Source organism: Polypterus senegalus, chromosome 12, assembly GCF_016835505.1.
Source record: "Polypterus senegalus isolate Bchr_013 chromosome 12, ASM1683550v1, whole genome shotgun sequence".
NCBI classification, from domain to species: Eukaryota; Metazoa; Chordata; class Cladistia; order Polypteriformes; family Polypteridae; genus Polypterus; species Polypterus senegalus.
In genome coordinates, this window is record NC_053165.1 from 157,773,772 (window position 1) to 157,799,935 (window position 26,164).

The window sequence follows — 26,164 nt, forward strand, 5'->3', positions numbered from 1 at the left end:
CAAGGCCTAGGAAAGGGAGTCCATGACGTCCCTGCCTGCCATTCATTAGAAAGACTAGAACCTTTCTTAAAAATGTATTTTTTTCCGACACATTTTGTACAACTTCACAACATCAGCCATGGATTGCATGTTTCTGGAGCTCTGTCTACTGTTCCCCAGAGTCAGAACACAATGGGTTAATTTCATTTCATGGTCTTTCCCAGTAGACGCGACTTAAAATGGAGACGTGCACAGGCCCGACGTGTCAATCCACCTGTTTGGCGGGCCTTCAGCGTGGCTTTTTTGTGGTGAACAGCTGATCACATTCCAGGGATTTCTTGCCACAGCTGAAATTCCCCCGGTCTCGGATTACTAAATCAGCAGCCGTACCTGCTAAGTAGAAACACAAGACCCACGTGGTCCACACAATGGCCTGCCTAACCTCTCGGCTGAGTCGTAAATGATAGGTTGAAATGAAATCTGGGAAGGAAAAAAGCGAGGCAGGGTAAGGCCATGACGGGGAAGGAAGTTGGCATCCATTGTGTCAAACACTCGCTCTTAACGGGCGTCAGTATGAAATATCAGAAAACACGAAAGGCAAAGGACACAACGCTAGCACTCGGGCCATCATGTGGATCCTGCGTCTCAGTGAGGTCTGAGGTGACACCACCATGCCGAGCAGATTGCAACTTTTCCTCAGGGATTTCCTAGGTGGTCCCAGACTATAATCTCATCATTGTGTCTGGGGGGGTCTTCTTGAACAGGGAGTGTAGCTTAGTGCTTTATTGGCACACCATGAAAAGTAGACTGCTGCCTGGACAAGGGAGTATTCCTGCCTTGCGCTTGATGACCGCGGAGGTGGGCTCTAGCTTCCCAGGACCCCTGCCCTGAATAAGCAGGTTAAGGAAGTGGATGGGATGGATGAGAGGTGTTATATAAAATGAATATTAAACAAGTAGAGACATTTACTCTATGACTAGTGTGGCCTAGTGGCTAAACTTCAAATCAAAAGGTTGAATGAAACCCCTGGGTGTGACCCTGAGTAGGTCACTTTATCAGCCAGTACTTAACAGCGGAGAAATATGGAAGTAATTGTGATCTTATTTATAGAAACATCATAATGTATGTAGTCCAGTTCTGGATCACAGGGAGCCACAGCCCATCCCTACAGCATTGGGTTGAAGGCAGGAGGCAACCCTGGAGAGGCTCACATGGGATCAGTCAGGCGAGAGAAAAAATTCAGAGTCATGTGGAGCAAAGCCCACAAAGTCACAGGTGGAACGTCCAGATATCACTGGGGGGGTTTAGTGGGTGTGGGACTGGAACTCAACATGCCGGATCTGTGAAGAAGCTCTAGACCAGGGGTGCCAGTCCCTATGGCATTTGCTACTTGATTGATATACAGGGTGGCCATTCTGAGATCTCTTCTCTTCTAAGACACTGGTCATCCCGCACGCACGATCAAACGCGCGAGCTACTGCAAAACTCCGGATATGATCTAGTTAGCCTTCCAATTTATATCCACTAAAGAAGGGATTTAAGAAAAAATTGTTTGGGGAGGGTATGGGCTGGATGTGGAAATGGAAGAGGATTTCTTTTCTCACAATATCACAATCGAAGTGCGGTTGTCTGACATCCGAGGTTCGATCCCCGATGAAGGGTGCAGTGGAGTGGGTACGCCAGATGAGCCCAAAATAGGGTGAAACACGTGTCGCGTACTCTTTGGATTATGTGATAGTTAACTATGTAACATTCTATGATCTGCAACTCGAAACTGAGAGGGCACCCCTGCCGCCTGTCTGCCGACTTGCAGACCACCCACATGCGTTACCTGGTAGGTAACCACCCATTCAATCAGATTGTGATTCAGACTTCGAATAATATATATATATATATATAGTGAAGGACAGCCGGGTCCCATGCCTGGCAGGGATGCCCCTGCTGCTTATCTTCCAGGGTAGCCACCATGGGCAGTCCAGTACCTCCCCCGGGACGCTTGGTGGCAGCCTCCATGGCTGACGGTGATTCTCCAACCACCCGCAGGGCTCCATGGGAGATGGAGTCCTCCACAGCCTGGTTGGGGGCTCGGATGGCCGCTAGGGGGAGCTGCATGGACACAGCAGCCTGGCTGGACGAATCTTCAGCCCCACCCGGAGGTGCAATTAGGACCAGGTGGTCAAGCACCTGGAACACTTCCAGGTGGATTATAAAAAGGGCCAGCCACCACCACTCGAGGAGCCATGGTCGGGAGGAGGAGGACTACGCTTGTGGAGGAGTGGTGGTAGAGGAAGAAGAGTGTGTTGTGATTTAGTGTTGGTGCTTTGGGACTGTGTTTGAGCTGTGTGGCACGGGGAAGACGTGTCCCACAGCTGAAGAAAAATAAAAGTATTTGTACTTTTTATACGTGCCTCCGTGTCTATCTGTGTTGGGTCAGGTGCCTATATAGTGCCTTTGTTACAATATATATATATATATATAATTTTTAATGTAGGTAGATCATTTCGGCCTGGTCATTTTAAAAGTAGCTCACCATCTGAAAAATTGTGGGCACCCCTGCTCTAGACTGTCCCACACCGTGCCACCCGTGTTTGTTTTGTCATTGAGTGACTCTTTGCCCATCACATCTTCTTTATTCATTTTATTATCCATCCATCCATTATCTAACCTGCTATATCCTAACTACAGTGTCACGGGGGTCTGCTGGAGCCAATCCCAGCCAACACAGGGCGCAAGGCAGGAAACAAACCCCGGGCAGGGTGCCTGCCCACCGCAGTCATTTTATTATAGTATATGTTATTTTATGCAGTACTTGATTTTACAATTTTTTATTTATTCATTTTTACAATTATGAAAATAACTTTGACCAGCACTTTTATGTGTTGATTACATTGTAAGAATGTATAAACGTTTACACTGTACCTCACAATAAAGTCATAGCCATTGTTTGTGTGAAGTTTGCATACCCACCTGGAAGCTATGTTGGTCTTATATTTGGTACTCTGGTTTTCCTAACAGATCCCAAATACATTTTAGGATAATCTGCAACTCTAAATTGAAAAGACCTTGCGCTGATTGTCGTGTCTAATACTGGCAGGAGGGCACCAGCCCCAAGACCAAAACAGATCTGATAACAGAAAGACCAATTGTCTATTGAGCCAGTGCGTGTCTTCCTTCCAGATATCTACGCCTTTTCACATCTTGTCAGGTTAGGTTATATTTCCTATGTCTGATTTCATGCATGGATGAATTCTTCACCTAACTTGGCATCACTTATATAAAAATAGCTCACATTTAGGATCACTCCTGCGACAGTAAATCAAATGGAAAGATATTGCTTTAATTTCAAAACGGATACCTCTTCAAGGGGACGCACTATTACGTTATATCTATCGATCTACACACACACACAGACACACACACACATATATATATAAGCTCCCCATAACTGGACAGCATGCTAAAACGCTTTTTATTAAAAATTTAAAAAAAAACAGTTTCCTGTTCCATTGCTCATCATTTTTATAAGAAGAAGTCATCGGCCATTGTCATTTATTTATTACAATGACCTCTTGGCGGAATGAAAATCTCCTCTCATTGGCTACACATCAAGCCATATCCTTCGCCGTGACTTGCCGCAAAATAAACGCCACTCAAATAAGATCGTGCTCGTTGATTGGCGGCCTAACCGCAAAGGGCGGAATCAAAACATTCACTCGAAACTTAGAAACGCCCTTCGCTCGCTCGTCCCGCTCCTCGTCCTTCAATTGGGTCATAAATAATGTCAATAACAAGAAGTAGCGTTTCTATTGAAAAGAGCGGCTGTCACTCAAAGTGGGGTAGGGCTATCATTTTCTCTCTATCTAAAGTTAAAGGCGGAGTCTGAAAGCTTCTGGCGTACTGTGACTGGCTGGAAGGCTGGAGGTGGGCGGTGCACCCGGGTCTCCTGGAGGAAGCTCGCGCATACTGACAGCTGACGGGAGTGTGTGATTTTTTTCTGTCTAGCGGAGTGACAATTAGCAAGGAGAACCGTTTTACTTCTTCGAAATCTTCAATACACCAGCAAAGCGTAGTGCGAATCCTTTTTCTTGACGTCGGCCATGTCATCTACTGGCTGAAGGAGACTGCGGGAGTGTTTCTAGGGAACTGTCAAGTGTTTGCAGCCATGGTGCCGGAGTCCCGGTGCAGGTGGGTCGCCGCTTGAATTCTCTCTCTCTCTCTGTCTTTTTTCTCCTCCTCATCTTTCATTGCATTTGCACTTGTGATTTGTGATGTCTCGTCGCCGACTTTTTGCTTGCGGGGCCGCCGTGCCCGTCATAAAGCGGCGAGGCGCATGCAGGTGTTGAACCATGTTGCTGCAGCTCGACAAAAATACAAAGGGTGGGAAAAAAAAGGGAGACTTGTTTGAGAATTAGCATCACCCCCTCCCAGCGTCTCTCGGCATAGCAGCACATCTGCAAAGCAGAGCGAGACGGAGGTGGGGGCGCGGGAAGGAAGAAAAGAAAGAAGGAAGGAAGGAAGGAAGGAAGGAAGAGAAAAGCCGCGACGGACAAACGGGGCTCGTGTTCACGCGTGGACTCGGAGCCAGACGTTTGACAAAGTGGGCGTGTACAGGGTGGGAGAAGGTTCAAAACGTACAGTAGTGAAGCAAGAGAAGAAGTCATTGATATATATATATATAAAAAAAAAAGAATCTCCAAAAATATATATTATGTCATGCACTCGATTTTCAATACGTGTATATTGCTAAGTTTCCATGTGATACCTGCCAAGGTGGAAGGGCAGATAATGGAGAAACAGCCAGATTGTTACAGAGGGACTTGCAGATGAACTGATATGTGATTGTAAAGTCAGTCTGTCATTATCCATCCGTTATTCAACCTGCTATATCCTAAGTACAGGGTCACGGGGTCTGCTGGAGCCAATCCCAGCCAACACAGGGCGAAAGGCAGGAAACAAACATCTGGGTAGGGTGCCAGCCCACCACAGGGCACACGCACCAAGCACACTCTAGGGACAATTTAGAATCGCCAATGCACCTAACCTGCATGTCTTCATGCAACCCGCTATATCCTAACACAGGTTTACACATAAAAGTATTAGCTTTGAATGCACAAATCTTCAAAGCCCCCCTTATGAGAAGGACCTTGGGAGTCATTGTGCCCTCCATATCCAGACAGAGTAAAGAAGCCTAATGGATATTAAGTTATATACAGTACAATACAATACAGTTTATTTTTGTATAGCCCATAATCACACAGGAAGTGCCGCAATGGGCTTTAACAGGCACTGCCTCTTGACAGCCCCCAGCCTTGACTCTCTAAGAAGACAAGGAAAAACTCCCAAAAAAACCTTGTAGGGAAAATGGAAGAAACCTCGGGAAAGTAAATTCAAAGAGAGACCCCTTTCCAGGTAGGTTGGGAGTGCAGTTGGTGTGAAAAGAAGGGGGTCAATACAATACACAGAACAGAAGAAATCCACAATACAGCATAAAATTAAAAATTTTAGAAGTACGGAGCAGAATTTATCACATAATAAGGTTTGGATATTTTTAGAGTCCTGGAGACCTCATCCATCAAGCTGCCTCCCCCATTTGGCCATTCCACGGCTAAAACAGTGTTGGGCCAGCCAATCCGATGAAAGGACCCCTCTTTCCCACAATTCCTGCGATCCTCCATCAGGGATGACTTTACCACAGGCAGGCAAAACAACTTGGCAGGTGGGCCGTGGCACCAAGTGCCACATTTGAGTACCAAGAAGAGAAACAGAATAGGTGAGGGTTAGTATCCAATTCTAACTATCATGTTACTTATGTTTTCGTGCTAATGACTGACAACAGAGATGCAGTTTGTACAGTAAATCAGCAGCTCAAGTCAGGGTGTACTAAACTGAAGTAGTGAGTCTTCAGCCGGGATTTAAAGGCTGAGACCGAAGGGGCATCTCTTATAGAAGCGCCCCCGGGATGTGGGGTACAAGTCGTGGGGCGTTATACATAAATCACATAACACACTTAAGGAGGCCTCACCTGGAGTTTTGTACTATATACAGCTTTGGTCTCCATATTGCCAAAAAAAAAAGACATAGCAGCGCTGGAGAAAGTCCAGTAAAGAGCGACTGGCGGGGTCTGAGAGGTCTATGAGCTATGAGGAAAGGAGTTGAACCTTCATTTTAGGCAAACGAGGGGGGGGACCTGATTGAAGTGCTGAAAATGATGAAAGCGTTGGATGCCAGCTGTTACTTTCAAATACCTATTGGCATCAAGAACACGCGGAAGCCAATCTTAAGGTTGCATATTGTGCACAAATGTTAGAGCGTTTCTCTTCATGCAAAGAACTACAGACGCATGGATGAAATGGCCACGTTGTGTGGTGGAGAGGAACACTTCAGGGACCTTGTGGTTACTTTGGGCAAAATGGACAATAGGATGGACCAGCTGGTCGGCCTGAATGGCCTGTTCTTGTCATAATTGTTTTAATGTGTAGTCATGACTTGGATATTTCTGATACATTGAGCTTGAATGTTCCTATTACTGTTTGTGTATTGAGTGTGTAAATGTAATGTCTAAAATAAGTTATTTGCTTTCCAAAAGTGTTCCCGTTAAGCATAGTATAACAGTACTTGTCACTCTTTATTACCTTGAATGAATACAGTAATATGAAAAAGTTTGGGAACCCCTCTTAATTCTCTGGATTTTTGTTCCTCATTGGCTGAACTTTCAAAGTAGCAACTTCCTTTAATACACGACATGCCTTATGGACACAGTCGGATTTCAGCAGTGACATTAAGTTTATTGGTTTAATAGAAAATATGCAATATGCATCATAACAAAATTAGACAGGCGCATAAATTTGGACATCCAACAGAGATATGACATCAATACTTAGTTGAGCCTCCTTTTGGTCTCCAGACGCTGTCCTCCTATAGCCTTTGATGAGTGTCTGGATTCTGGATGGAGGTATTTCTGACCTTCCTCATACAAAATCTCTCCAGTTCAGTTCAATTTGATGGCTGCCCAGCATGAACAGCCTGCTTCAAATCATCCCATAGATTTTTGATGATATTCAAGTCAGGGGACTGTGACGGCCATTCCAGAACATTGTACTTCTCCCTCTGCATGAATGCCATTGTAGATTTCCAACTGTGTTTTGGGTCCTTGTCTTGTTGGAATATCCAACCCCTGCTTAAGTAACTTCAACTTTGTGACTGATGCTTGAACATTATCCCGAAGAATCTGTTGATATCGGGTTGAATTCAACCGACCCTCGACTTTAACAAGGGCCCCAGTCCCTGAATTGGCCACACAGCCCCACAGCATGATGGGACCTCCACCAAATTTGACAGGAGGTAGCAGGTGTTTTTCTTGGAATGCGGTGTTCTTCTTCCGCCATGCAAAGCGCTTTTTGTTCTGACCAAATAACTCCATTTTTGTCTCCTCGGTCCAAAGCACTTTGTTCCAAAATGAATCTGGCTTGTCTAAATTTGATAAGAAGGCAGGCTGTATTGTAGGAATAAAGCTGGACAGTTTGACATCTGTGGCAGAGCGACGGGCATTAAGCAGGCTCCTGTCAATCATGGAGAATCCACTGCATCCACTTAACAGTGTCATCTCCAGACAGAGGAGTAGCTTCAGTGACAGACTTTTGTCACCGTCCTGCTAAACTGACAGACTGAGGAGATCGTTCCTCCCCTACACTATGCGACTCTTTAGTTCTACCAGGGGGAGTAAATGCTAAAATTTTTCAGTTATTGTCTGCTTTTACCAGCATTTGTATTACTCTTTAATTTAATATTGTTTTTTGTATCAGTATACTGCTGCTGGATTATGTGAATTTCCCCTTGGGATTAATAAAGTATCTATCTATCTATCTATCTATCTATCTATCTATCTATCTATCTATCTATCTATCTATCTATCTATCGTGGCAGTAGGGGGCGCTTGTGCTCCCTTGAACCCTCCGGTTCCACGCTAGACACCAGGTAAAAGTCTCAGACTCTTTATTAATTTGTAACAATGTGCACAAAGCACTCTCCACACTCCTCACACAAATCACAAACAATACTCTTCCTCCTCGCCCAGACACTTCGCCCTCCTACCTCCAAGCTCAGCTCAGTGTCTGGACTGGCCCATCGTCCTTTTATAGCCCCTGACCCGGAGGTGTTCCTGTCCAATCAGACCACAGTCCCTTGTTCCTTCCGGGTCAGGGTAAACAGTCCTTTTCTTCAACCTGGGAGCACGTCGTTCCTTCCTGTCACGTGACCGTGACGTACTCCCGGGTTATAGGGCACATAAGAGCCCACGAGCCCCCCACAGTGACTCCCAAGGTATCCAGCAGGGCTGTGTATAAACACTACATAGTCCATGAGGCCCTGCTGGAACTCGGTGCACGATCCTGCTGTCGGGAGAGCTCCTCCTGGCGGCCTGGGGGTGAGGGCCGGAGCACGAAGCCGGCAGTCCTCCACACTATCTATATGAGCATTGGCATACAACAAGCGACTCTGTTTGTGGCGTGAGTGCAGAAAGGGCTTCTTTCTCTTCACCCTGCCATACAGATGTTCTTTGTGCAAATTGCGCTGAATTGTAGAACGATGTACAGATACACCATCTGCAGCGAGATGTTCTTGCAGGTCTTTGGAGGTGATCTGTGGGTTGTCTGTAACTATTCTCACAATCCTGCCTCTCCATATGCCGCTCCTGTATTTTTCAGGCCTGCCAGACCAGCTGGGTTTAACATCAACTGTGCCTGTGGCCTTCCATTTCCTGATTCCATTCCTTACAGTTGAAACTGACAGTTTAAACCTCTGAGATGGCTTTTTGTAGCCTTCCCCTAAACCAGGAGACTCAACAATCTGTTTTCAGATCTTTGGAGAGTTGCTTTGAGGATCTCATGCTGTCTGTCACTCTTCAGAGGAGAGTCAAAGGGAAGGAAGTACATCTTGCAATTGACCACCTTAAATACCTTTGACCACTCATGATTGGACACTCCTGTCTATGACGTTCAAGGCTTAACGAGCTCATCCAACCAAGTAATCAGCATTGAGCAGTGACAGCCATTCAAATCAGCACAATGACAAAGGGACCCACATTTTTGCACAGCCAGTTTTTCACATTTGATTTCATTTTCATTTACTAAAAATCTTTGTTCGGAAAACACCGCAGTACTCCGATGTTTCTAGGGAATGAAAGACATACCACTGTGATCTTTTTTTTTGAAAGGAGAGTAAATTTTTATGCAGGCTGAGAGGGGCTCCCAAACTTTTTCATATGACTGTATGTACCATATATAATATACAGCATTATATTTATACAGGGTGAGCCAAAAGGAAGTACCACATTTCAAACATTTATTCTGCAAAAATGCTACAAGATAAAATAAATTTCTTTGCGACACAAGAAAGGGGATACAGAATAGATTTTTTTCCACTGTGTTTTAAAAATGAGGTCTTCATGGTGGTGGCCATCATTAGCGATACGCTCTTTAAGACCATTTCTGAATGCTCGCATGACTCGGTCAGCCATTTCGTGGTGAATAGCGTCCTTGAGGGCTTCAGGGTTTTGAGGTCCCTTTGACTTGAGATAGAAATCACACGGAGCGAGATCAGGCCAACATGAAGGCCACCCGACATCCCAGCACAGGGAGATCAGCTCCCCCGGAAACATCTCCCGCAAAACTCGCATGGATCTCCGCGCAGGCCATATGAGCTGTCGCTCCATCCTGTTGACACCAGGCGTCCATCACATCCACTTCTTCCAGTTCTCTCACATTTCAATGGGACGTTCTGAAGTGACGCCCTCCGCCTCAAAAAAAAAAAAAAGTAAGGGCCAAAAATGTAACGGGGCACCAAACTGTTACATGTGTGCTCGCTGTTTGGGGGTCTCTGATGAAGTTCACCAGGGTTGGTTTCAGCCCAATAGCGAGAGTTTTGCTTATTTGCGGCACCATTCGAATGGAAATGTGCCACGTCGCTGACGTCACATGACGATGGCATCTCGATGAACGGTTTGCAGAATGTTGGCACACAACTCTCTACGGCTCTCCCCGTCTCTCTCAGTGAGTTCTGCACTGCCGTCATTTTGTATGGACGGAAATGAAGGACCTCGTGCAAAATCAAAGACGTGGTGGAAATGCTGAAGGCAGAAGCGAGCTGAACGTCTAGGAGACTGCAAAATGGACACCTTTACAGCTTGGATGTTTTCAGCTGTTGGTTTGTACAGTCCGAGGACGGGCTGGAGATTTTCTGTTCAATGTTGTACCCGTCTGTCTATATTTAGCCACCCGCTGAAGAATTGTTTTCCAATTTGGGACGTCACCGTTAGGAGGAATGCTGAAGTGCGTTGGAAGGCGCGTTGTGTAGAGATGATGGATTCATTGTTTTTGAAGAAAACGTCGACAGCGAAAGCATGGTGTGCATCGGATCAAGGCATGTGGCCGACTAAAAACTACAAGGGATCGCCAATCAATGGACCCCCCCACCCCATCCCAACTCAACTCAACCCACCCCAACCCAACCCAACCCAACCCAAGCTCGCTCAGTGACCTTCAGACATGTGCTACTTCATTTTGGCTCACCCTGTATACTCTTCTATTAGGAACACCTGTTCATTAATGCAATTATCTAATCAACCAATCACATGGCAGTTGCTTCAATGCATTTAGGGGTGTGGTCCTGGTCAAGACAATCTCCTCAACTCCAAACTGAATGTCAGAATGGCAAAGAAAGGTGATTTAAGCAATTTGGAGCGTGGCATGGCTGTTGGGGCCGGTCTGAGTATTTCACAATCTGCTCAGTTACTGGGATTTTCACGCACAACCATTTCTAGGGTTTACAAAGAATGGTGTGAAAAGGGAAAAACATCCAGTATGCGGCAGTCCTGTGGGCGAAAATGCCTTGTTGATGCTAGAGGTCAGAGGAGAATGAATGGGCCGACTGATTCAAGCTGATAGAAGAGCAACTTTGACTGAAATAACCACTCGTTACAACCGAGGTATGCAGCAAAGCATTTGTGAAGCCACAACACGCACAACCTTGAGGCGGATGGGCTACAACAGCAGAAGACCCCACCGGGTACCACTCATCTCCACTACAAATAGGAACAAGAGGCTACAATTTGCTCACCAAAATTGGACAGTTGGAGACTGGAAAAATGTGGCCTGGTCTGATGAGTCTCGATTTCTGTTGAGACATTCAAATGGTAGAGTCAGAATTTGGTGTAAACAGAATGAGAACATGGATCCATCATGCCTTGTTACCACTGTGCAGGCTGGTGGTGGTGGTGTAATGGTGTGGGGGATGTTTTCTTGGCACACTTTAGGCCCCTTAGTGCCAATTGGGTATCGTTTAAATGCCACGGGCTACCTGAGCATTGTTTCTGACCATGTCCATCCCTTCATGACCACCATGTACTCATCCTCTGATGGCTACTTCCAGCAGGATAATGCACCATGTCACAAAGCTCGAATCATTTCAAATTGGTTTCTTGAACATGACAATGAGTTCACTGTACTAAAATGGCCCCCACAGTCACCAGATCTCAACCCAGTAGAGCATCTTTGGGATGTGGTGGAACGGGAGCTTGGTGCCCTGGATGTGCATCCCACAAATCTCCATCAACTGCAAGATGCTATCCTATCAATATGGGCCAACATTTCTAAAGAATGCTTTCAGCACCTTGTTGAATCAATGCCACGTAGAATTAAGGCAGTTCTGAAGGCGAAAGGGGGTCAAACACCGTATTAGTATGGTGGTCCTAATAATCCTTTAGGTGAGTGTATAATTAATGTCTATTTAGTTGTGGGTAGGACCCAATTTTTGCCTCTCCTGAAGATTCCACAGGATTCTGGAAACTTTTCAGAGGACGTTTGCTCCACGCCAGCTGAACAGCATCACTCTGTTCCTGCACATTTTTTCTCCCGTTCCTCTTCCTCCCAATGGCGCTCAATCTCGGGATGGTGCAGGCCACAGAAGTAAACCAAAGGGACCTTTGCGTTGTGGCATTTGAGGAAAGGGGAGAGCGTGGACAAATAGTTCAGGCAGCGGTGCTTAGGTGTGTAGTGTGTGCCAAGCCTCATGCCATCGCACTACCACTCTCAGTTGGCACCGTCGACATGAGGGTGTAGGGATCCACACTGTTTGTAGCAAATTTTGACCCTTTCCATCCGCGTGTCACAGCAGAAATCAAGATTCTTCAGACCAGATGGCATCTTGCCACTCATCACCTGTCCAGTTTTGATGTTGACGTGATAGGAGTGGCCTTCTACTGCAGTAGCCCAACTGCTTCAAGGTCCAGTGCGTTGTACCGTCTGAGACGTTCCTTCACTGCCACCTCCATTATTTGAGGATGTGTGGCCTCTCTGTTAGCTTCAACAACTTTGGCTGCTGTCCTCTGACCTCACTTAAGAAGAGCACTGACACTCACTGCGTGTTTTTGTTGATCTTTGAAAACTCAAACAGACTGAAGTGCGTGAAGATCCCAGGAGGAGAGCTGGTTTTTTTTTAGCTTCTGTAACCACATTTCCTGGGTCTTACAATCATCACAAAGCCACTGTGACCATGTGGCTTGGCCATTCTAACAGATAAACCCCTTGATGGTGTGTGCAGCCACGTGACTGGAGGAGAAGTGAATTTGCAGTAACCATGAGGTGGACCTAACAAAGTGTACATATTTATATAACACAATATATCCATCCTTCAAGTATCCAACCCTCTATGTCCTAACTACAGGGTCACGGGGGTCTGCTGGAGCCAATCCCAGCCAGCACAGGGCGCAAAGCTGGAAACAAATCCCACCGCAGGGCACACACCCACTCACCAAGCACACAATAGGGACAATTTAGGATCGCCACTCCACCTAACCTGCATGTCTTTGGACTGTGGGAGGAAACCCACGCAGACACGGGGAGAACATGCAAACTCCACCCAGGGAGGACCCGGGAAGCGAACCCACAGGTCTTCCCACTGCGCCACCGTGCCGCCCATAATACAATATATGCACAATATAATAACTTGGCTCATTCTTCCATTTTTTTTTTTTTTTAACCACAGTGTCACAAGCAGCTGGAACTCATCTAATCAGCCTTGTAGGTGACACACAGGGTCCATCACAGGACACACTTGTCACACCAGCACAATACCCACTGACCCTTCAGCTCATTCATTTACTGAATCAAATTAGTCCAGGTCTTTGGCCATGGGTAGTTGCAGCCATTATGAAGCCTTTAATGACCTCTTGGGCACGGCCGTCAGCAGTGTGTCTGTCTGCGGAGAGAGTGTCGACCTCGTCATTGAGAGGTTTACTTATCTCAGGAGTGACATTCATGTGACTCTGGTGACTCTTCCTGTGAAGTCGGTAGACGGATTGGGAGAGCATGGGGGGTCATGAGGTCGCTGGAAAGGGGAGTGTGGCGCTCTCGATATCTGCAAAAAGACGAAGGTCCAAGTCTTTAGAGTCCTGGTGCTTCCTGTCTTGCTATATGGCTGTGAGACATGGAACGCTATCCAGTGACCTGAGACGAAGACTGGACTCCTTTGGTGTCTCTCCGGAAAATCCTTGGGTAGCGTTGGTTTGACTTTGTGTTGCTCACGGAGTCCCAAATGAGGCACATGACCTGCATTGTGAGGGATCGTCAGTTACGGCACTACGGCCATGTGGCGCGTTTCCCCGAGGGTGATCCGGCTCGTAAGATCCTCATTGCTGGGGACCCGAGTGGCTGGACCGGAGGGTGGGACTGGACCATGTGTCTACCTGGGGGGGGGGTTGCCAACCGGGATCCTGAGTTGCTTCGTCGTGCAGTGGGTGCGGCAATGTGCTGTATCAGTGCATGCTCTCCAACTTGACTTGACTTGACTTGTAGTTGCAGCAGGATCTTGGCAGCTTTGGGTGCAAGCCTGGCACCAACACAGGGCAGGGCAGGGCAGGGCACGTTAACTGTCATTCCTACCCTCATGCCTCCATGAATTCAGCTTTTTACTGAACCCACTTAATGGAGTTTTAGCGTAGCTGTGACTCAGGGGAGAAATGCAGGCAATGTATGGTGCATGGATCACCAGTCCATTACAGGCCATCTTCATATACTCTCGTAGTCCAACTGTTGGGTCTTATTGGCTTCATCGGGGGCAAGACTGGAACCAAGTTTAAATGGCACACCAATCAGCTAAAGGGGGGCACTCATTTACCTATATGCATTCGTCAATCTCCATTTACTAGTGTAGTCCAACCTAAGGGTATGCATACCCCATTCACTCTATTGGCATCATTGCCTGGATTTTTTTCCTGAGTCACAGCTACTCTAAAATTCCATGAAGTGGGTTCAGTTAAAAGTTGATTTAATGGAGGCATGAGAGTCGGTGTGCCAGTTAACGTGCCCTGTAATGGAATGCAAGGCTTGCACTCAAAGCTGCCAAGATTCAGCTACAACGCATGCCCTTAAACCTGGACTAAGTAGATTCCGGAAATGGATGAACTGAAGGGTCGGTGGGTGTTGTGCTGGTGTGACAAGTGTGTCCTGTGATGGACCTTGTGTGTCACCTCCAAGGCTCGTCAACAGCGTCATTCATTAGGCAGGCTGTCGGCCGTCACTGGGCTGCAAATATGTCCAGGACCTGGGAACCCTGGAGTTAGCTGGCATTGCTCATTTTTTATTTGTTTTGCTACAAACGTATTGTAAACTGAGAGCAGTAAGGCAGACTTTATCAGAGAGAGAGCGAAGACCAGAATATTATTAGCCTTTACGGTAAAGAAAGTGGAGTAATAAATGGAGAAAAATGAATCGTTGGAGTTGACTTGTGGGTCCGTGTACTTAATGGTGTTTGAAATTTCCTTTCAGAAAATATCATTTAAAAAAAGAAAAAGAGACGCTTATTCGATTTTCATCTCAAAAGGGAAAAACGAAAAGCGCAAAACAATTACTTCTTTTCCTTTTGTTCTTTCGCACATCAGAAAAGAAAAATGCAAGGGACGAGAACGAGAAAGGTCCGTGTACTTTTTGGTATTTGAAATTTCATTTTAGAAGCAAAAACGAAAAAACGAAAATGAAAGGAATTTTCAGATTTAGATTTTTGATTAAAGAATAAACTGAGGGAAAATAAGGTATTTTTTAATTCTGTGGTAACAAATAGCAGTCATAAACTTAAAATTACACATACTTTTCTGGATTTGTTTGTGATTCAAATAATGAAAGTGTTATAGCTGAAAAACAACAAAACAGACGCATTTTCGTTGTCTGAAGCCGGAGGTACTTCTTCTGTGCAATTTTTGAAGACACGTGCGAACCTCCCAACGTATTCCTCACAAGACATCGATCTACGGCCTTGAAGTTACACTGCATGGCATCAGCAGAGGATGGACCGTTACGTTGTTTTTCAGAACAGTAAAAGAGTGACACTCCAGGACGAGGACACTGAGTCGCATCTTTCAGGTAAAAATACAAGCTTTGCAGACTTTGCTACATTGACGTAGCAGCTCTTTTATAAACGTTATTGTTGTTACTTACTGTGAAACAGCTAACATTTGGTGATTTCATTTACTAACACTAAGTCTGGCAATTTTTAGAGTGCTAGCAATTTGAATGGTAGTAAACGTTTCGAGTATTAACAGCGTGCACAAGTGTAACACGTTAGGAGAGCAACGTGATTTACAGAAAGTTTTCTTAACATGTGTTACACTTGTCAATGAGCAACCATTCACACATTTGAACGTATTTAAATTGCTAGCCCTATAAAAATTTCCAGACTTAGTGTTAGTAAATGAAATCACCAAATGTTACCTGTTTCACAGTAAGTAACAACAATAACGTTCATAAAAGAACTGCTACATCAATGAAGCAAAGTCTGCACAGCTTGTATTTTTACCGGAAAGATGCGACTCAGTTTTTCTGCAGTCAAGTCCTCGTCGCGGAGTGTCACTCTTTTACTGTTCTGGAAAACAACGTGATGGTCCATCCTCTGCTGATGCCAGCCAGTGTAACTTGAAGGCCGTCGATCGATGTGTTGTGAGGAGGACTGTTCGCACGTGGCACAAGTACCTCGGTTTCAGACAAAGCGTCTGTTTTGTTTGTTCAGTTATTACACTTTCATTATTTGAATCACAAACAAATCCAGTGTGTAATTTTAAGTTTATGACTGTTATTTGTTAATAAAGAATTAAAATACCTTATTTTCCTCATTTTATTCTTTAATCAAAATCTAAATCTGAAAATTCCTTTCATTTTTGTTTTCGTTTTTGCTTCTAAAATGAAATTTCAATTACCAAAAAGTACACGGACCGGGAAAGCGCCCTTTATTTATTTCGCAGTAAGTAACAACAATTGCGTTCATAAAAAGAACTGCTACATCAGTGGTCCGTGTACTTTTTGGTATTTGAAATTTCATTTTAGAAGCAAAAACGAAAATTTTAGATTTTAATTTTTGATTAAAGAATAAAATTAGGGAAAATAAGCTATTTTTTAATTCTATGGTAACAAATAGCAGTTATAAACTTAAAATTAGTTTTCTGGATTTATTTGTGATTCAAATAATGAAAGTGTAATAGCTCAAAAACAACAAAACAGACGCATTATCGTTGTCTTAAACCGGAAGTTGTTCTTCTTCTGCGCGATTTTTGACGACACATGCAAACAGTCCTCGATGGCCTTGAAGTTACGCAAGATTGGCACTGTATCTGATCGTGTTCAGCTCTAGTGGGAGAGCGTGAAGAGGACGTGGCCGTGATATCTCTCTAAACACTCTAAAACACATGTAACCCGCGCTTAAAAACGTCAAACGTTACTCTTTAACTGTCTCTAGGTGATGATGTCTGCTGAACAAACGGGTATGGGTAGCTAAGCGGAGGCAAGGTGCGCTCCAACACGTGGCGCGAGGTAGAGCAACTCGAACGGAGGCTGAGTGAGGAGGGCAGGGCCCAACCCGGCTCCCTACTCCTCAACCCGCAGCTCCGTTGGAGGCGCTCTGCCTCTCGCCACGTGTTGGAGCGCACCTTGCCTCCGCTTAGCTACCCATACCCGTTTGTTCAGCAGACATCATGTACAGATTGTTAAGGAGTAACGTTTGCCTTTTTTTGAGTGAGAGATCAGAGCTCCGAGTGTTTTAGAGGGTGGCTGCTCATTGGCCATGTGCTTTTATACGTCACAGCTGAACACGCTCAGATACAGTGCCAGCGCTTGATGTTAGAGTGTACCTACTTTCCGCCTGGCCAGAATTACTTTTCTTTTTATTGATTTTTTTTTTCACTACAACGTGGCTGGAGCCGTGGTTATAGAATATAGGGCTTCTCCACATTTGGTTGTGCCAGAGCCTAATTTAAAAAGTTTTTTTAAAGGCATTACAAAAATAAAATGTGAAACTGGAATCGTCCCTAAACAGACCCTTTGTATGCACTGGAATCGTGACCCCACATGCTTAGCCGGCCTCGTATTTTCATTGCCTGGCAGTAGCTCAGTCTAATAATTCAACTACCCCTTGGCACTTCTCAGGGGTCTTGCATTGAGCTGTTTGTGTTTTTTTTTTTTTTTAACTGCTGTGCTTTGCAACTTTAATTGCGTCTTTTGTTAATGATTTGACTCGTTGTTGGACTATGTCCCCCGTTACCTTCTCTTGTTACTCTCTGCTCTGGTTTGGTTGCCATCCTTTTTCCAGTTCTGAACAATATGTTACTTTTTGATGGGCGGCAGCTTTCTTCCTCACTTTCAGCCAAATTCTCCCAAGTTTTTGCAGGTGACCTCAAGTCAGTAGTGGTTTGCTGTGAGGAGGGAGTGCATATATCTGACTGTGGACTCGGCTTAGCTTGCTAGACCTTGATTAAGCACTAGCAGGACCCCCAAAAAATGGACCTGTTTTTTTTTTTTTTTTGTCCCTAACTCGGGGTTCTATGAGTTAGTCAACCGTGGTATCAATTGAACTCCGTACAGGAGCCAATGCAGCACAGCTGTTGTCAGTCCATAACCCAACATGGGTACGCATTCGCTCGCGTTCTCACGTGGGGTGCCAGTTTGGAGTCCCCAATTAACCTGACAAGCAGATGTTTGGGATAAGACTGGAAAACTGAGGTTAAAAATAAAGAAAATGAAGTCCGCATGGACACCAAGATAACGTGCATGCAATTGAGGAACGTTTAATGTAGATCGATTAGTGTAAAAATGAAAGGCCTTGATGCAAAGAGAGGTTTGGGACAGCCACCCGTGCAACAGTTGAGGTTTGGTAGCACAGAAGTGCGCAGGTGGAGTCCAAAACGGAACTGAATTCAAACTGGGAAGTTGTTTTGCTACTAAGGCAGGTTGGTGGAAGTGAGGTCAGCAGGGCTTGACCCGGAAGTGACAACAACAACAACAACATTTATTTCTATAGCACATTTTCATACACACAGTGCTTTACATAATAAAGAATAGAAAAATAAAAGACACAATAAGAAAAACAAAATAAGTCAACATTAATTAACATAGAATAAGGTCCAATGCCCAGGGGGGACAGAAAAAAAAAAAACTCCAGACGGCTGTAGAAAAAAAAAAAAATCTGTAGACCGCCCAATCCCCTCCGACCTCCCTCTAGCGAAACCAGAGGTTCTGGAAACGGCAGTGAGGTCATCAGGGGCGCTAAACAGAAGTGAGGTCATCGTGACCAGGCAGAATTTCCTATGTCTGGTCTGCAGGGATAAAAGAAAAAGGTTTACCGCACCCTGCCACCCTCTGGCCTGGTGTGGAATTACCTTCTTTTGCTTCTTCCAGCTGCCTCCCATTTGCATGCGTGTGACAATAGATATTAGATTGGATTTAGGATATATAAAATCCTAAGCCTAAAAGTGCAACGATTTAATGTCACGTTTTATGTAAGGCTTTACCTCGGGCTTATTTTAAAACCTGCATATATTCAGTACGTATGTTTGGTATCATTCTTTTCAGAATTTATCAAACTTTAATGTGATGTTGTTAGATTTCCAGATTTTTTTATTCCATTTTTAAATTATAAACTAAAATATCAAGAACTCACGTCCTGCGAGACGAGACTTTGTGCCAAGAGATTTAACCGCGCTCGTGGCCGGAAGTAAAAGACAAAGAGTAGGACAGCTGCTGTACAGGCTTTTAAATGTTTGACGCGCCGTGTGAGATGCCGATCACACGGCACGGCAGTAGCCAGCAGCTGATCGAGCAAAGAGGAGGTAAAAAAAAAAAAATTTGCATTTGTTTCCCATTGTGTCACCGTTTAAGAGGGGGTTTCGTTTCCTTGGGGTGCAATCAGCCCCCCTCTTCACAACACGAGTGGCAGAGATAGATGTGAAGTGGGTGGTGCGTAGCGCAGGCTGGGAGGGGTTGGTGAGCGAAGCGAGCAGGGGGCGAACCCCCTAGTTATTATTATTATTATTATTATTATTATTTGTTTTTTAGCCAAACTTAGTTTTCTAGTTTCTATATTGTTCCGAAAACGCAAAACTTGGGGGGGGGAAACACATCACTTAATTAGCCCAGGAGTCCAATTAAAAACAAAAAGCTGGTTGGAACAAAACCCTGCAGCCACAGGGGGTCCACAGGACCGAGTTTGAGAACCCCTGGTTTAGTACATTTTAATACTTATTATTATTATTTTTTTTGTAACCAAATTTAGTTTTCTAATTTCTATATTGTTTTCCGAAAAACACAGAACTTGGGAAGTAACAGTTCACGTAATTAGCCCAGGATTCCAATTAAAAACAGAAGTTGGTTGGAACAAAAACCTGCAGCCACAGGGGGTCCCCAGGACCGAGTCTGAGAGCCCCTGCTTGTAGGTCCGTGGATCAGGGCCATCTTAACGCATGGGCACACTGGGCAGTGGTGCTGGGCGATATGACGATATATATCGTGGGGACGATAGAAAAGTGTCTATCGTCCTATTTCTCTTCTATCGTTTCTATCGTTTCTAACCTAATTTTATCAATTACTAAAGAAAATATTGCATTAAATAGGCTATGACAAATGAATGATAATGTCTTGTCGCTATGCAATGCATACTCTACCCTTTATATAAGTGATAATCAAGAATAAAAATGAACTTTTTCGCAAAGAAACTCCATCTTGTGGTTTTGTGACAGTTCAGTTAAATGTCACTTCAAAATAAAGTTGCAAAAAAAAGTATGCAATGATATTTTTGTCAAACTTTTCAGAGAATAACTGGAAACGTACTTTATTGTGGGTGGTATATCGTGATATATATCGTTATTGTGATATAAAATAATCCATATCGTGATATATGATTTTTCCATATCGCCCAGCACTACTGGGCAGTTGCCCTTAGGGGGGTTTGGTGGTCCCATGCCAATCTATGTATGTTGTGACTTGCTGAGTGGTTGTGTAGGTAGGGGTTCCAGTGCACTGCTTTGTCCGGGGGGCTATAATGCTGTTAAGACTGCCCTGACATGGATGAACATTGGCTTCTATTGGCGATGCAGAAAACATGTTTTTTTTTTTTTATTTTCTTTTAAATGATTTTTTTTTTTCCAAATAAATGCCACTTTTGTGTTTTTTAGTATGATGTGTACAGCGTTCGACATTAACGTGATAAGCTATTGCTCTCTTTTATATTTAATGAGAAATGCATTATTCAAATCAGGTTTTGATTTATTAAATTATTGAGAGTGGCACTGACGTCGTACCGCTCAGAATTCAGGACAATACAACTGAATGGCGCTGCTTCTCACGCTGCCGCAGTGCTTACAATGGGCTGTGTGTCTCCTGCTTCACCCGCGATGGTGGCTGAGAGCCAAAGAGCTTCTTCGGAATATTTTTTTTTTGTAAAAGGAAGTGCATAATTATACATTTTGTATTCGGTGGCATCACCAAGTGTTATTTTTATAGAATGTGAAATATATTCAGAATGAACAGTTTTTCCTGCTATATTAACAAAGTCATACAGGACAGTATTTCTTCCTTTGTTTGCTTGGCAGCTTGTGTGGTTCAGAAATATGAAGGTGCTGGACCAAAAATTCCAATCCCAGCTTTGGCTTTCGCTGTCAACAAAGCCGTATGGCGCAATTGTGTGAAGTGCTTTGAGATGACGTGCGCAGTGTAAAGCAGCACTGTGTTCGTTCATCCGTTCAGTTGTCTGCCTGTTAAGTTCAGGGACGTAAGAAAGTTGACGTCGGTCCCAACACGTGGGGCTCAAAAGTGAGGTACCGGACCTGAATGGGGCGCCGGTCCAATGCAGTGCACACTTGTACAGTCGTGGCCAAACGTTTTGAGAATGGTTGTCACAAATACTTAAACATCCTCCGAGAGCAACGTCTCCCAACCATCCAAGAACAGTTTGATGACCAGCATGATGGAGCACCGGTGTCATAAGGCCAAAGTGTGAACTGAGTGGCTCGGGGGAACAAAACATCGAAATTTGGGGTCTATGACCAGGAAACTCCCCATTGAGAACTTATGGTCAGTCCTCAAGATGCGGGTGGACAAACGGAAACCTAGCAATTCTGACTAAACTCCAAGCATTGATTATATAAGAATGGGCTGCCATCAGTCAGGATTTGGCCCAGAATTTGAGTGACAGCCAGCCTGCCAGGCCGAATTGCAGGGGTCTTGACAAAGGAAGATGGGCCAACACTCCAAACATTGACTCTTTGTCTAAACTTAATGTCATTGTCAATGAAAGCCTTTGAAACTTCTGAAATGCTTGTAATTCTACTTCAGTACACCAGAGAAACATCTGACACAAAGATCTAAAAACACTGAAGCAGCAAACTGTGTGAAAACCAACACTTGGGTCTTTCTCCAAACTTGCTATATCGTGCTTCGACTTTCGCGGCTTCACTCTATCGCGCATTTTATATGTAAACGTATTTAAATATATATCGCAGATTTTTCGCTGGTTTTCGGGTTTCTGCAGGCAACGCGTCTTTTTATTTCTGGTACCCGCTTCCTCAGTTGGTTTGCCCAGTTGATTTCATGCAAGGGACGCTATTGGCGGATGGCTGAGAAGCTACCCAATCAGAGCACGCGGTTAAGTTCCCAGGTGCTGATTGGCTCTGCGACGGAGTGCAGAATTCGATTCTGCTTTGCATTAACCAGGAAATCTCATCTCGCTCATTCAGCATCAATGTGTTTCGCTGTGTAAAAAGTTACCTTTCGCCAATGAGCTGCTCGATGCCCACTCCGAGACGCTGAGCGACAAAGATTCGGCTGAGATGACCAAGTCAGCGAGCGAGGAAGATGAGGAATAAGGGGAGCCAACACAGGAAGAAGACGCCGGCCAAACTCTCGAGCGTCTCGTGACCATTCTACGAATGGCAAAAGATCTCCAGCTATCGGTTGAAGAATGGGACCCGCAAATGATTCGTTCTTTGCAATTTTGAAATGCTCTTGACAACGCCACGGAAGTGTATAAAAACCTCCTTACACAAATGAAAAAGCAGCACCAGCAACTGCCCATCACGATGTTCCTTACCTGCTGTGGAAGCTGGCCCGGGCACAGACAGGCGGACATGTTCATGTCACCCAACACACGTTTATTTTCCATTATGTACAGTGCACAACCCCCAAAAGTCCTGGCCACTCAGTCCAATGCCTTTACTCTCTTCAGGCCGCATCCTGCCTCTTCCAGAGACCTCGTCCACTACTCTCCCGACTCCAGCCATTGTCTGAAGGGAGGCGGCACCCTTTTATAGCACCCAGATGTGCTCCAGGTGGGTTCCGGCAATCTACTGACACGCCCCAGTGTGGTGGAAGTGCCAGCTGCATCCCTGGAAGCACTCCGGGTGGCTCCTGTCTTCTTCCCCCCAGCACTTCCGGGTGTGGCAGAAGTGCTGAGGTCCAGGGCTCCAAAGGCATGGAGGCGCCCGCTGGCGGTGACCACGGGAACCTACAGGGTGGAGCTTTGTACAGCTCTGTACACGTGGCCCCCTAAGAAACCAGGGCAGTCGCCCCCACATGGTCTGGGGAAGGCGTAAGCCCTCCTCCGGTCTTCCTAGGTGTCCCGGCCGGGTCGCCACCCCAGCTATCTCCGACACCGCAAAACACCGCCTAGTACGCCTTCAGTGGAAGAAGAAACTCCAGACGATAACGACGGTGCTACACAGTCGCCTGAAGAGGCTCCTTTAGAACAGCTGTAACGCTCTCCTCTGTTAAAATTAAACTCATCGTTATCGGACAAGACGTCGTGTCATCGTTGGCGAGTACCCATAACTAATTTTCTATGTACTTAGTACATGCACGTACGTTTAGTGTCACTGTACACACATTTTACTGTATACAATTTTTCTTGCATTGTGCGTATTTATTGCTAGTGGCCTGTGTATCGTAATGGCTGTAACGCTCGGAGGCGCTCGATATCTTTAAAATAACATTTAGGTTTTACTGTATATAAACACTATTTACATACATCATTTCAACGAATCTTACCTAATATCTAAGAGAATACAAAGGGTTTATGCTGTATAACTGTGCAGGAAATGTTTATACGAGTGTGGGAAAGTTTTTATAAGGGCTTAAAATATATAAAAATAACCATATGAACATTTAGTTTTTACTTTGCGGATTTTCACCTTTCGCAGGGGATTCTGGAACGCAACCCCCTTGATCGAGGAGGGATGACTGTACAACTGTAGTATGCCCAATTATTCTGCCTTTAGATAGCTAGATGGATAGACAGACATAGCTTTATTAGTACCCGGGGGAAATTTGGCTTTATACAGAACCTCTTTAAATAAATAGATTGATTAATAAGTAAATAAATTATTGCATACACAAACATACACACTTTGGTTTGAACATACACCAGAATGATACGGCAAGAAAATAAAAAGAAAGACAACAAAAGTTCTGACTTGTCTGTCACATTCCCAGTGAATCATTATGAAGACGTATCGCTGTTGGTATGAAGAACCCACCCATTACATTTCTTGACCCATGTCTGCTGAATCCTTGGTTGTCTGAAAGTCCCACAGGGTTTGATGTGTCAGAGACAGGATGTGCAGGGTTGGTCATAATGACACTCAGTTTTGTCCTCCATTTCTACCGGCAAAGGGGTCCAGAGTGTGTCCCATAAATGATCCCGCCCTTTTTAATTATTCATTATTTTAATGAAACCTCCGAGGAGAGAGTAACTCTTTTCGCCAGTGATAGACAACGGAGGCGAACGCATTGGCAAAACGAAACCACAGAGGAGAGAGAACTTCGCTTAGCCAGTGATAGACAGTGGAGGCGAACACATCGGCAAAACGAAACCACAGAGGAGAGAGAACTTCGCTTAGCCAGTGATAGACAACGGAGGCGAACACATCGGCAAAACGAAACCACAGAGGAGAGAGAACTTCGCTTAGCCAGTGATAGACAACGGAGGCGAACACATCGGCAAAACGAAACCACAGAGGAGAGAGAACTTTGCTTAGCCAGTGATAGACAATTTAGGCGAACATATCGGCAAAACGAAACCACAGAGGAGAGAGAACTTCGCTTAGCCAGTGATAGACAATTTAGGCGAACATATCGGCAAAACGAAACCACAGAGGAGAGAGAACTTCGCTTAGCTAGTGATAGACAACGGAGGCGAACACATCGGCAAAACGAAACCACAGAGGAGAGAGAACTTCGCTTAGCCAGTGATAGACAACGGAGGCGATTGATTGATTGAAGTGCCAGAATCGGAGTAACGAGGGTAGGCAGGGTTAGGACTGAGGATATCAGAGGGACAACGCAGTTTGGTGACCAAGTGGAAGAAGCTGGATTGAGCTGGTTTGGACACAAGCAGAGGAGAGATGAGGGGTATGTTAGGAAAAGACTGTGGAGGATGGAACCACCAGGCAAGTAGAGGAGAGGAGAAGAGGAAGGCCAAAGAGGAGGTTTACAGATGTGGTGAGGGAGGACATGAAGGTAGAAAATGAGGTCAAAGACAGGGAGAGATGGAGACGGATGATCCACTTTGGTGACCCCTAAAATGGGAGCAGCCGAAAGAAGAAGTAGAGGTAGAGAGAAACCATCACTGGGGCAGCCGATTGGTTTTAGAAGACCCACAGTTAGCTCAATGGGGATCACCTGTGCAATGTACACTTTAATTGTGATATCTGAATTGTGGGATTTATAACTTTAAACTGAGGAATAGAGGAGTAAGTCAAGGAAAAATGTGTCTTTGTCCCAAACATCATGGAGGGCACCACATGCCCATGTCTAGAAGATGTAAATGTAATTTTTTTTTATTTTCTTCAGTTTTATTGAATGTCTTTCCTTGACTTCTGCGTGTGAGCTCAATTAAATTAAAGTGATTCATTTTAGGAAGAATCTTGAGGCTCGGTTTAAAGCTGTAATGCCAGTATGAAAATTCAAATGCTTGTCAGACTAAGAGATGGAGAAAGAGGTGAAATGATGTTACTTGTCAGACTGCTGATGAGAATCCTTTGGTTAAATGTGTGCTTTTATCAGGTGAGACAGAATAAGGACATTTATTTTTATCGCAGTTAGTAGTGTTCAATGATGATAAATATAACGTGGAGTCTCTTACGTGTTGGCAGAATCATTCTTTGGATCTGAACGAGTTAATGTGTGGATACTGAACAGAATACGTTACGGTATTCGCATATCAGAAGAGCTCGGTGATGTTTTCACTCTGACATTAGAAGGTTTGGTTCTGTTCGGTTTGTTTTGGCAATAAAATCCCCCCTGAAGTGCATTAAGAGTCTACTAGCCCTCTAAGGACGGGTTGCAATCTAAGTAATCAATCAGTAGACCTCAGCGTTAACATTTGCAGCGCACCCTGCGGTGCTACAGAGACCCGTAGGTGTAGAGTTAACAAAAGAAAAAAATCTACCTCTTGCCATGTGTTGGAGCGCACCTTGCCTCCGCTTAGCGAGCAATACCTGTTTCTTTAACAGACATTATCATCTAGAGATTGTTAAGGAGGAACGTTTAACGTTTTTGAGAGAGCGATCTAACGCGATCTTTACTATCAGTTTTTTGAGACTTTCAAATTTTAGTGCTTTCATAATCTCTAACCTGCTCTGCATGTGTACCGCGCCAGCATTTTTGAACCTCTTTGCGACGTTCTACTTTGTCTTCTACTCTTTGTCTTTTATCTCCACTCCCGCTTGGAGCTGAGAGCGCAGGAACTGTGTCTGACAATAGCATTCACACGAATGAGAAGTGAATGGACTGTGGGTGGCGTGGTTGTCAATATTTGAGAGGAGGGCGGGACTTGTCAAAATCTCTTGGCAAAAAGTCTCGTCTCGCGGGACCTGAAATGTAAC

General features: G+C 44.8%; 1 protein-coding gene across 2 annotated transcripts in view; it reads left to right on the top strand.

The window, feature by feature from the left end:
* Positions 1 to 3,880: 3,880 nt before the first annotated feature.
* The window catches only part of evi5l (ecotropic viral integration site 5 like), a 217,920-nt gene continuing 195,636 nt past the window's right edge, over positions 3,881 to 26,164 (top strand). The window contains exon 1 of one of the 2 annotated variants that reach the window (XM_039770457.1): positions 3,881 to 4,164. The gene's annotated coding sequence lies outside the window, so the exon portion shown is untranslated. The remainder of the gene's footprint in view (positions 4,165 to 26,164) is intronic. The other variant, XM_039770456.1, reaches the window with a different exon arrangement.